Here is a 6,563-nt window from a genome sequence, read left to right as displayed (position 1 = left end):
CGTCCCTGTTTGATTTTCTTTTGTTTGTTTATAATCTCAATATGCGCATGCGCATTACACATCTACAAGGCTGAACTTTACAGCTGGGTTTGGTTGAAATTGGAAAAAAAGGAATACGGCATATTTTATTCCTCATCTTTCCTAGAAATCCAAGGACAGGGCCGTATCAATCAGTACGGTTGGTCCGGTTTCAACCGAACCAACTTTCAGTGGAAAAACCAGGGAAAAACATAAAACCAGTTTTTGCGCGATATGAAGGTAATTATTGATTTGGCAGAAAATCATTGTTTGCAGTTGCCTTACATTGACAAAATGACTCACACACTACAGAATCCGACATGCATAGAGGGGCATGAAATAGCAAATGCTCACCGCTCAAATAATCCAAAGCTTGTGCACTGATTATAACTTTAACCTATTTTGATAAAAGTGGAAAAAGGACGGGGTGAATTTGAAGTCGATGGACCAACGTTGGCGAGAAAGAGAAAGACCCAAAAAGACTTGAGCAAGGAAACGCAGAAACATAATTCTCATTATGAGAAGGGGGTGGGGGTGGGTGATTTTTCAAATCACCCACCCCCTCCCCCCAAAAGTCAAATGGTCCGCCCCTTATCTCTTCTATATAATTTGACCAAGTGTCAAATAACCAGCATCGTCGCTAATGTCTGATTTGCTGTCTTCCTCTCTCTCTTTTTTTTTTCTTGTGCTTCGTTTTTCTCGCAAGGTTTAAAACGAAGAGCCTTTTTGCTTCTTCTGCGATGAAAGAAGAAATAAAATTGATTGCCTTTACGTTTTTTGGATTAATATTCTCAGCGAATTTTTTCCCCTCCACTTTCTGACCAGCTTGCAGCTAATCTCTTGCTCGCGTTCCTTTGATATTGTTGTTTTCGTTCCTTCCTATGCTCTTCCTTTCTTCGGTTTTCTGGAGGGGCGGCACCGAAAATATGGGGGAAGCATAGGGGGGGGGGGGGCATGGAAAATTATGTTACTCCTGAAGGGGGGGGTGCAACTAATTTTATCTCTTTTATCAAAATCCTCACGCCCCCCTCGGGATAATAACTGAACTTTTTTCCCAAATAGCGCTGTTTCATATTTAAACATATCTTACATATTAGTGCTATTGTACTGAAATAAACGGCGAGGGCTAAAGGGAAGGACAAAACTTTGTGTCTTCGTTTTCTAGGTCTTCGTTTCCTAGTTCTTTATTCTTCGTTCTCTAGGTCTTCGTTTTCTAGACACCCGTGGCTAAACTAGGACATGACACACGCTACATGTCGCGCCTACATGTCGCGCTCGACATGTTGCCTAGTTTAGTCAGGCCTTTATATATATAATCTTTATTATATCCTTTTTTATTTATTTAGCAGTAATGGAAACCGAGCCCCATGCTAATAATTAGTGACGCATAACTAATTACAGAATCTAGAATCATACGAGTATATTCACGCTTTGGAACAGTTACCAAACTTTGTGATTCAAAAGACAGTTGACAGGCTCAAAAACTCCGGATGAGAAAAAACACAAGGTAAATCTCTATCATTTGATGTCCTCGAGCTTTTTATTTCCTTGATAGTTGAATAGGTTGTGAGAGCAATGAAAGGATGAAAGTGCTGTATTTTCGTGTAAACAAAGATCTGATACACCAGTTAGATAGTTCCGTTAGTTCTCCTTGGCATGTTTGCTGATTAGCCCTTTCCTATTTTGCACGTTTTTGGTATCCCCGGCTTAGACATACAAGATAAATATTTTAAGTTATCAGTTTTAAATAGCGCTTTTTTGAGAACATTTTTGCGATATACTGTAGAATGTTACAGCAGTTATACTCTTTCGTTTTCTAAAATAAAATAATATACATTTAACCCATTGACTCCTGGCTATTTTTGAGCTGAATTTACAAAAAAAACAGACTGAAAACAGATACCTCCCCCCCTATTCTGAGTTTTATACAGCCCGTCAAAGTCAAACACAGCTGCACCTAGTCAGCGATATCCAAGCTTTCCAACAGTGCTTTGCGGTCCCTACTTTTAATCCCTCGTCGTTGTGCTGAAGCGAGCACAAGTTGATGGTTGCTTGTATTTTTCATCAAAAATACAGCTATGAGCATATTAGGAGAGTGTCTCAGGACATCATGAAGTCTATTGGGGCATAATTGAGTGCTTTTCTTATGGATATTTGCAAGCAAAGGTGGATTCATGATGATTTTTTCTTGTTTGGCTTTGCATGGATGGGGAAATAATTTTCTAATGAATCACCACAGCTCTCCTAAATGCTGTCTTTTCTGAAACCAAATTGATTCCAAAATTGTTTACACTGCTATTCTGGGTCTGTATGACCTGGAATTGATTTGTTTGGCTTTGGGGTGAAAAGACCCCAAAAAACCATCAGACTTTGGGGAGAGGAGTGTTGACTGGCCCTCCCCTCGTGAATTTTTCCCTGGATCTCCCAGAATGCTTTGCAATCCGTAAAGGCATCTAAGTGGTTTTACAAGCCTTCAAGGAGTGGACATTGTGTTTGAGGCCATGGAAATGAACCTGGATGATCAGAATAAAGGTATCTATTTGTGTCTTGAGCTGCGTTTGCTGATCTCTCTCCCTTGTGTGGTATTTTGAGCGTTTTATTGATAAGGGTGATTCTGCTTTTCTTTCCTTGTTCGATTTGAAGTTGGCAAACAGCCTGTGCTATTATTTGGCTTAAGAGTTGCCAACACCTTGGTTGGATATACCATTTATCCCTTAGACTCGTGCCTGAGTATCTTCATCTTGTTGTGTTTAATTTGCATTTATTAATTTTTTGGGTTGTTGGTACTTCCCAAAGCTGGTACAGGCCAGTTGAGGGGTCAATGTGTTAATACACTACAGGCCTGACTACTCTACGAACCGAATATATGTTAGTGGTTCTTCCCGAAGCCATGAACATCATCGTTTACAGGTTTTGCAGCATATTCTTCTGGAATTAGCTGATCTAAGTTTACCAAAAAATTTTGTAACATTTTCTTCGAGTCCAACTGTGCGATATTTACATAGAAGAAACTCGCCTGCCCAGATGTCTTGAAATTTATCCCACAAACAAGACAAAACTCGTCTTTGCTGCGTTTGCTGTTCAATCTTTTCAGTGACGTTTTAGGTGATTGATATTGAACAGTTGTTTTCTTTTTTCGAAGAGGAGAACTAACCGGAGTTTGATTCATAATTTGCGGCTAAACCCATGCAAAGCATATTAGCATATTGACAGCCGCGCGATGGTATGGGTTTTGGCACGTCAAGCGCGGTCGTTTAGAAACGCACACGCATGCGCAACGAAAACAGTTTCGACCCATGGCAGAGGTCTCTTATCCTCGCGAACGCAAACACAGCGAAATACAGAGAAAAGAGGCCTCTGCTAGCAGGGAATATTCCCCCAAAAATCTATAGAAAAACCTAGAATCTTATTTCTAGCATAGCGAACAAGGATAGCCTAGTTCAGCGCACACGTTCCCGTCCTCGCTACACCATAACTTGGAGTTTTCACGTTGTCGCTTGAAGAAAAACGGCTGAAATGTATCAGACAGAATTCATTTCAGAGTATATTTCACGTCTGGCTCTTTGAATTCTCAATTGTTTTCTGCCGTCGTCTTTCGCGTTGCCGTTGTCCCTATTTTTGCAGATACCTTTTACAATTGTACGCGGCACAAAGAAAGAAATGCCGCAGTGTTTTCGATAGATAATGCAAGAAACTGTACCATCCAGATAACTTGCCAGCGAAGGTCTTCACTATAAGCAGCGGCATATTTACTGAAAACTTGTTACAACATATACTACCCATACCACCTCGACGATACAACTCGACTATGTCGACGATACATCTGTATCAGAGGTTATTCCCAAGGGTAAAACGAGCCAGGCTCAGCTAGTAGTGGACGAGGTAGCAGAATGATCGAGGATGAATAAATTTCAACTAAATACTGAGAAGTGTAAGGAGTTACGCATATCTTTCGCCAAGAATAAGCCAGACCTGCCTCCCTTGATGGTATGTGGAAATGCCATTGAGGTGGTGAAAAGCGCTAAATTACTAGGTGTTACAATCAGCAGCAACCTAACGTGAAATGTCCACGTTTGGGAGGTTATAAAAAAGCGTCAAAGCGTCTTTTCTTTCTAAACTTAAGTGCGCGCACGTCTCTGAGCGATCTAGAAGCCTTCTATTCTAGCAGCATTAGATCAGGCGACTACGCTATTCCCGTTTTTCACGCATCATTGCCGGCTTACCTGGTAAACGATCTCGAGCGCGTTCAAAAACGTGCCATGTATATTATATATCTATATGTGGTACGATGACGCGCTTTAGCAGGCGAATATAATCCGCCTAACAAAGTGTAAAATGTATCGTTTGTCATTAATTGTATACACCCCTTCCCCTAGGGAATTTTTAGCACAACGCGCATGCGTGTAAGAGATATGAGAAAAACGTGAAAACAAGTTTAGACACACAACGCAAATGCACGGTTTGTTGTGAAGTTGAGTAAAAGCCACTTGGAGAAATGTGCTTGTTTGGGTTGCTACATTTTGGTGCCGTGACCAGGATTTGAGGGGAACAAAGGAGTTGTTATAAGGTTGGAATAGAGAATTTTCACCCGTGAAGTGTCGGATCTGTGATCTAACAAGCATCGCCTCGACAAATGAAGCGCTCGAGGGAGCTCAGTTTGAGTTAAAAAATAAAATTTGTAAGCTGAGGCTCGAATAGATGGTCGATCTGGCGGAAGAGTCGGAGATTCAAGTGGCTGAGTATGCAAATAAGGGGAGGGTGCAAGTTTTGCACGGTGTAAGCAAATCTACCGAAGAAAGCTTGGAGTTTATCAATGGGATCGCGGGGAAGTTGAGTGCGGAGCCGGATCCGCAAGAGCTTTCGACACCCCGGCAGAAAAATGAAGGTAGTAGGGTAGAGTCTGAAGGAAAGAACAGTTCATCCATGTTTCTATCGTAAAAATTCAAGATTAAGGGCCAAATTGTTGCAGTGGGAGAAACGAATAATCAGTCGTTTTTAAGCTTGGCTAGACAAATAGAAGCGGCCCAAGTGAAAGACTACGGGGAATTGCAAATAGAAGGAGTTATAAGAGCTATTACCCCGGGTATTCCCCTACGATCCTATTTGGTGTCTTGAGGAACGCCTGACTTCACCGTTAGCCAGTTGCTTTTGGCTCCATTGAAAACTACCCTTTGGTAACGATGCGCAAGAAAAGAGTCAAGCCATGGGAGAGTTGCACCAGATATTCCGTTGCTACGTAACTTGACCTTTAGGCGCTCGTGTGGCACACTATCGAATGCCTTAGCAAAATCAAGTATGAAAGCGTCCGTCTGTAGACCGCGATCCAGAGCGAGGGCCCAGTCGTTGGCAACATGGCATAACTGGGTCACACAACTATGTGACGCTCTAAAAGTGTGTTGTCGGTCTGTAAGTATGTTATAGGTATCAAGGTGCAGCACCAAGTTGGAGTACACAATATGTTCCAGCAACTTACAGGCGATGCAAGTTAGTGATACAGACCCGTGGAATTACACCTTTGTCAAGCGACCTCTGGAACATTGAGCGTAGGAAAGGTGCAGCGACCGGTGCAACCTATTTAAGAACCTCTGGAACGTCCGGCCCTGCCGCCTTTGTTGTTTTCAAGCCGTCTAATATATTGAACACGCCTGCATCGGTGACAATGATGTCGGGTATAGAAGGGAAGCGTAGAAGAGGGATGGCATTAGTATCTCCGCGTTTCTTGCCATTTTGAACATTCAAATTCTAGTTGGGATAATATTCAAACAATCCCAATACCATCCTAAGCATTAGTGCGAACCTTATTGCTACTTTGGTGGCTTTGTGAACGTCCCTGTGCGTCGTATGGAGTGAAAATGCATTTCTCTTTCACTGCGTTCAGCCGAATAGAAAATATTTATTGTCTCTACTATGAAATAAGAGAGACAACATGTAGGAGGATAGCCATCCAGCTGGTTTAGTTTATTGAGTAATAACAGTATAGGCGGTCAATATACAATATAATTGGCGAAAATATATCACCGATCATCTAAGGACACAACTAGTTCAGTGAGCTGGAAGGCTTCAAGTGAATAACGTGACGCCGAAAACTGCATAATAAGGACATACTAGAATCATGTGACCGAAAAAAGCACAAAAGAAACAACAACAAACTCATTAGTATCGAAAATAAATTCATTTTCTTTTGGCTAACGCTGGAATTGTCAGCGCAACTACTCCGTTTCACATAGGCGTTAAACATACCTTTTCAACCTTGTGCTGATTTATACCTTGTCTACCCCACACCTACGCAGACCATCTTGTTTTTCTACAGCTTGCCTGTAGTCTTTCTAGTTATACCAATTATTCGCTACCCACCCACTGGGTTTTGAAGTAAAACATCTTTTCTGTTTAATTTCGCCTTGACTACCACACTTTGACCATTATTACATTTTGTTTCACGGGTTTATGAAAATCGACTTGTTTATTCTGACTGTGTGTACAGGGTAACATGAAGGCACTAGCACAGATTCTATCTGTCGTCTTGTTACTATGGAAACAGCTCACAG

This window comes from Nematostella vectensis, chromosome 4, assembly GCF_932526225.1.
Source record: "Nematostella vectensis chromosome 4, jaNemVect1.1, whole genome shotgun sequence".
In the NCBI taxonomy this organism is placed as follows: domain Eukaryota; kingdom Metazoa; phylum Cnidaria; class Anthozoa; order Actiniaria; family Edwardsiidae; genus Nematostella; species Nematostella vectensis.
The sequence above is the reverse complement of the archived record's forward strand: the minus strand, read 5'-3'. Positions refer to the sequence as shown.